The following is a 6,233-nucleotide window of genomic DNA, read 5'->3' on the forward strand; positions in this document are numbered from 1 at the left end:
TTTTGGGTGTTTTAATTCACATGGGAATCTCTAGCACTCAGAGGGAGATGCTAAGGGTTTCTCCAAAACTATTGCAAGTGTTCCTGTGTGCCATCGGCCAGGTCAGGAGAGGACTAGAAACCAAGGTTCATGTGCTCTGGTGCTGCTCAGCTGATGTCTGCTCTCTCCCCACAGGCACCCAGAGAGACTGTGATGAACACAGAGGCTTAGGACCTCAGGTTTTCCTTTGGGACAGTACATGGTGTATCCTGGCTGCAGGGACTTGTCTGGGGAGGCAGTGTATGGGGGCAAAAACCATGAGCTGGATCATCTGTGTTACTTTGTGTTTGATTCCCACAAACGATGGATCCCTGAAAGAGCCTCTTGCCTCTTCTTTGTCACAATTCATCCATGGGTGTCTTTGCGAGAACCAGCTCTTAATTCTATCAGCATGGAGACGAGGGACTCCAGGGGCCAAGGCAGACACGGGGGAAAGACATACAAGAAGTTTTCATATTTCACGCTGAAGAGAGCACAAATTCACATGAGAAACACAGAATTTTGTGAGAAAAAGGCTTCTATAAGGCATTTGTTTTATTTCTAAATAGTAAGAGCACATAACCAACTCTGACTGAAACAGGTGTGAAGAAGCTAACTTCAAAAAGAGACCCACCACTTCTCACTTTGCTATCAGTATGAGTACTATTATTATTGCTGGTATCAGTACTGTGGTAGGGTTGTTGCTGGTGTTTATTGTTGTTATTATTAGTTATTATTTTCCAGGCCAGGAATGAGCTCATCTTAGCCCAGAGAAGGACAAAATAAAGGGTAGCTGAAAACACCCAGAGTGCTAAGGCTATTTTAACAGGTGGGGCCACAAGACTGGCGTATGCCATTCATGGGCAAGGGAGTACTGACCTGGGGGACTGTGTATGTGGGGGAGTCAGGAGGGGAGGGTTAAATTAAGGCAAGAGCCATGGTGCACTTGGTGGGAACACTGTTCAGGGAGGACTTTACAGAGAGAAATGGATATGTAGTGAGCAGGGATAGTTCAGTCAGGAGTGGTAGCCCGCTCTGCCTGCAACTTTTGTGACCATGGGTGAGTAACGCCTGTGGGGGAGAGGCGTGATTGTGCATTTGCAGGGCTGGAGGCAAGTGTCAGGTTTTGTAAACTTGTAACTGCTTGTGGAGGTTTTTATGGTATTTCCCAGAGATATTGTAGAAATCCTTGATTTCTCACAGAATAATGAAATAATTTGTGTAGCATCTCTGTTTGGTTCCCATACAAACAATAAAAAGGACTGTACGATATTGGTACTGGATGCTTTCAGGCAGAGAGTGCATGCTCTGGCTGTTCAATGGTCCTCTCAGGCTGTGTCTGGCCCCAAGTACCACAATCATCTCAATGAACTGTTTATGTAGATTGGCTCTACATGTAACATTTACTGAAAGTGTATTTACACAGAACTGAACTGAAACATGAAATATTGGACTAAAATATATCAAGAATTATTCAGCTTATGTGTTGATTTTATAGTTCTTGTTTTTCCTGATTACAGTGCTTGAAATTATAAGCATGGTTTACATAAAGATCAAAATTATAAATCTAAAACCTAACTTTAAAAATCAGGATTTAGGGTTTACTTTCATGATACTGACATTATGACAATACTCTCTGCAATATTGTGTGCACTAACCTGAGGGCTCTTAGCATGTTGTTTATATACAAGACCACTTACATTACATTGCAGTTATTTCTATTTTAGAGATTAAAAAAAAAATACATGAGGAGAGAAACTTGTTCTGTAAGAATCAGGATAGAATCAGCATTTGTGTATTTTTCACTCTTGAAATCAATTACATGAAATGACACCATTTTTTCAATTAAAATACCTCCAGATTTCACCTTACTAACACTTCCAAGATGGGCCTACAGACAACATGTCCAAAAGAAGAAGCACAGTTTTTGAGGGTTCCTCTTAGGTTTAGACACCAGAAAGGGTTCAGAATAATAACTGTGGTTCAGAATTAATGAGTTTACTGAGTATGAAGTAGAAAAACCCAGCTGCCTCAAGTCCTATCCTATTAGAACTCAATCACTGTAAATCTGCTTGCCTCCTGCCAACTCCATTTGAAGACCAAATTTTTCTCGTTGACTGGATCTTCCAGCTAGAAAGAGATGTAAAAACTGCTCCTGACAGGCTGGTTGTCAGGTAATTTCTTTCTGTGTGATGGGTTGACCAGCAGTCTCAGCTGGCCCCATAGCCCAGGGGATCAGTGCTGTGTGCCGCTCACTGGTTTTGGGGGCTGCTGGCAGCTTCCAGGCACTTGGGTTTGGCTAAAACATTTTCATGTTTTCAGCTACTCTACATGTGAAGACTGAAACATAGGGAGACATCATGAAAAAGTCTAGTAAAAAGGTGTTAATTCAAGAGGGTGTTATATAAAACTGCTATCTGAAATAAATAAAAAAAAATGAAATACAGTGCTAGAAATCAAGGAATCCTTGCAGAAACCCCACCTGTATCAGTAATTCAATCCCAATGAAAAAGCTAGTTGAATATCAAGCACCAGGACAAAGAGGCCCAGCCAGTTTTTCTCTTCTCCTTGCCATCTGTGGGCTCTCTCCATGTCGTACCTGCTAGCACAGTGTGATCCACCTTCCTCTAGAGCAAACCTCTTCCCAGAGATTACCTAGTCAAAACTCAACGATCATCAACTTACAATATTTATCTGCAGCCAAGTCTTCTCCAGGAGGCTCTACATGATTCTCAGGCTTGGTGTTCCTGGTGGAGGCAGGCAGTGCTTTTCATTAACCAGCATTTGGAATATGTATGCCTCTGGGTGGCAGCTCCTGGGATAGCAGATGGCACAGTACTGAGAGGACAACTGAGGTTCACATCAGGAGTCACAGAGGTAACATTGCATGGATAAAATGTATTTCACATATACTGGACAAATCCCATTATGTTTTCTCCTGAAGGGGGTTTTGCTTCTTCTAAGATTCTGGGGGATCTGTTTGTTGTTGTGGTAGGTTTGGTTTGTTCTCCCCTTTTTCCTCACCCCCTTTCTTTCACTGCCTCCTTCTTTGAGTAAACAGAGAAAATAGCTACACACTAATCTACACTGATTGATAGAATATGTGGATGTTTTCAAGTGTTCTACCTTTTTGTAGCTTGTATAGAAGTAGATGACATTGCATCCAGTCCGTTGCTCTTCCTTGTAAGGTTTGCATTTAACAAAAGTAGTGGAGACTTTATGGCTTTCTGCTGGTGGTATATCCACCACAGATTGGAGCTGGGCAAAAATGAAACCAGCAGAAGAACAAGAGGTGGCAGTGTTGTAATGGAATGACATTCTCAGCATGCAGCTGTCTCTCCTCTAAATGACTGTGTTAGCTCAACAGTGATGAATGGGATTTTGGGGATTTTTTTTTTTTTTTTTTTTTTTTAATAATAGAGCAAGGCGGAACATGCAGCTATACTTCGCCTGTGACTCCTTACGACTCCCAGCAAGTCACCCTTCTGATCTAGGTCTCTAAGAGATGATTCTCCCTTGCTGGAAAGGGAGGCTGCACAAAAAGGAACTCAGGAACCTGAGCAGCCTTACCTGGGTCCTTCCTTCACTCCCCCAGTACCTCACCCCATCTGTGTGAGCCCCTTTTCAGCTCAGGTCTGGGCCTTCACATTTTGGCAAGATTGTTCAGAGGGTGTGTGGGACCTCCCTGGAGCCTGTGGAAACAGTCTGTCTGCAGTAGCAGCTATAATGAGATTGGAAATTAAAACAAATACTGATTAGGCATTCAAGTGTTGCTCTTTTAGTTCTTCCCTAGTAAATGGCAAATACTGTTTTGTATGTGGTAATTGGCTTGATGGCAACTTGGAGATCCTGCCTGTTTTGCCTGGGGGGCAGAATGTCTTCTCACTTGCAGGCACTACTGTAACAGAACAACCACACAGCAGCCAGGCTTTGTCCCAGAAGTACTTCCCTTCTTCTGGTCCCGTGATTGTCTTGTAGGATCCTACAGGATTCACAGAAATGATCACACCAAAGCAAAGAACCAGCTGCTGGGTTCCAGCCATGAACCACAAATTACATTTCAGGGTCAGGCACAGAGAGAGTGGATGGTGGTGAGAGCTCACCTCTGTGCCTGGAAAGACAGATAGTCCTGGAAGCTGTGCTAAGGCCCACAGAGAACAGGGATATAATTTGAAACAGCCAGCACAGCTTCACCAAGGGCAGGTCCTGCCTGGACAACCCAGTGGCCTTCTCTAGTGAAGTGACAAGAGATGAGCTGCAGATATCATCTGTCTAGAATTCTGTAAGGCCTTTGACACAGTCCCCCATCACATCTTCCTCTCTAAATTGAAGAGAGATGGATTTGATGGGTGGACTGCTTGGTGGATAAGGAATTGACCAGATCGTCACACCCAGAGGGTAGTGGTCAACAGCCCAATGTCCAGATGGACGTCAGTGACAGGTGGTGTCCCCCTGGGGTCTGTATTGGGATCAGTACAGTTAAATGTCTTCAACAATGACACAGACAGTGGCATTATGTGCAGGTTTGCAGATGACACCAAACTGAGCGGTGCTGTTGACACTCCTGAAGGACAGGATGCCAACCAGAAGCACCCGGACAAGCTCGAGAAGTGGGCCCATAGGAATCTCATGAGGTTTAACAAGACCAAGTGCAAGGTGCTGCCCCTGGGTCAGGACAACCCCCAATATCAGCACATCTGGGGATGAACAGATGGAGAGCAGCCCTGTGAGGAGGCCCTGGGGGTGCTGGGGGATGAGAGGCTGGACATGACCCAGCCATGGGCACTCACAGCCCAGAGAGCCAAACGTGCCCTGGGCTGCATCCAAAGCAGCGTGGGCAGCAGGGGAGGAAGGGGATTCTGCCCCTCTGCTCTGCTCTGGTGAGACCCCACCTGGAACACTGCATCCAGCTCTGGGGTCCCAGCACAGGAAGGACAGGGACCTGTTGGAGTGAGTCCAGAGGAGGCCACCAAGATGATCAGAGGGATGGAAAACCTCGCCTATGAGGAAAGACTGAGAGAGTTGGGGTTCAGAGAACAGAAGGCTCCAGGAAGATCTTATTGCAGTCTTTCAAAACTTACAGGGGGCTTATAATAAAGATAGGCCCTGCTTTTGGCAGGGCCTGCTGTAATAGGACAGAGGGAAGCGGTCTTAAGCAGAAAGAGGGTAAATTTAAATTGTGTATTAGGAAGTAATTTTATGATGCGGGTGGCAAAAAAAATGGCACAGGTGCCCCAGAGATGTAGTAGGTGCCCCAACCTTGAAAATACTCAAGGTCAGGTTGGACAGGGCTCTGAGCAACTTATCTAGCTGAGGATGTCCCTGGTCCTTGCGGGAAGGTATTGGACCAGATGCCCTCTAAAGGTCCTTTCCAAAGCAAAGGATTAATTCTATGACTCTATAAAAAAAACATCATACCCTACCATTCTTCACAACAGACTTATTAACTCTAATGGACACACTAGGTATGCCGATTTTCTCCCTTATGGAGATGGAACTCCAGCATGTCTATTTGCACTGATCTGGTAAAAGTACATTTCCCCTGACTAAACTTCCACACTATTTAGATTTCATTAATGGCACACAATTTTCAGGTACACTCTTCTCTATTGTATCAGCTAGAAATTTATCTGCTTTTTCCAAAAAGCTCTGTAGAGCAATCATGCAGCCCATGGGGATCCACGGGGGATGTAGAGATCCACCCACAGCCCGTGGGGGAGGTGCCCGTGCCGGAGTGGGGGGATGCCTGTAGGGGGCTGTGATCCAGCGGGAGACCCGGTGGAGAGAGAGGGACCTGCTTCCAGGCTGGAGCAGCCTGTCCTTGGAGGACTGCACCCCGTGGAAGAATGACCCACATCACAGCAGTCTTGGGAGGACTCCTGTTCATGAGATTGGAACCATGCTGGAGAAGTTCACAGAGAACTGTCTCAAGTGGGAAGGGACCCCACGGTCTCAGATCTCGGTGATGAATTGACCAAACCCCCATGCTCCGTCTCCCTGTGCTGTTGGTCAGAAGGAGGGAGGGGTTGGGGAAAAAGGTGTTTTTAAGGGTTTATTTTACTTCTCAGTATCCTCTTCTGATTTTGTTAGTAATAAACTCACTTTGTACCTCTAAGGCGAGCCTCTTTTGCCCTTGGAGTGTTTTCTCCCTGTCCTTATCTCTACTCATGTCTCGGTTTTGAAAGACAGGTGTCTGCTAAGGAAGGCAGAGGCCC

This window comes from Corvus kubaryi, unplaced genomic scaffold, assembly GCF_017639235.1.
Source record: "Corvus kubaryi isolate FWS band 111438036 unplaced genomic scaffold, C.kubaryi_AGA036_p1.0 37249, whole genome shotgun sequence".
NCBI classification, from domain to species: domain Eukaryota; kingdom Metazoa; phylum Chordata; class Aves; order Passeriformes; family Corvidae; genus Corvus; species Corvus kubaryi.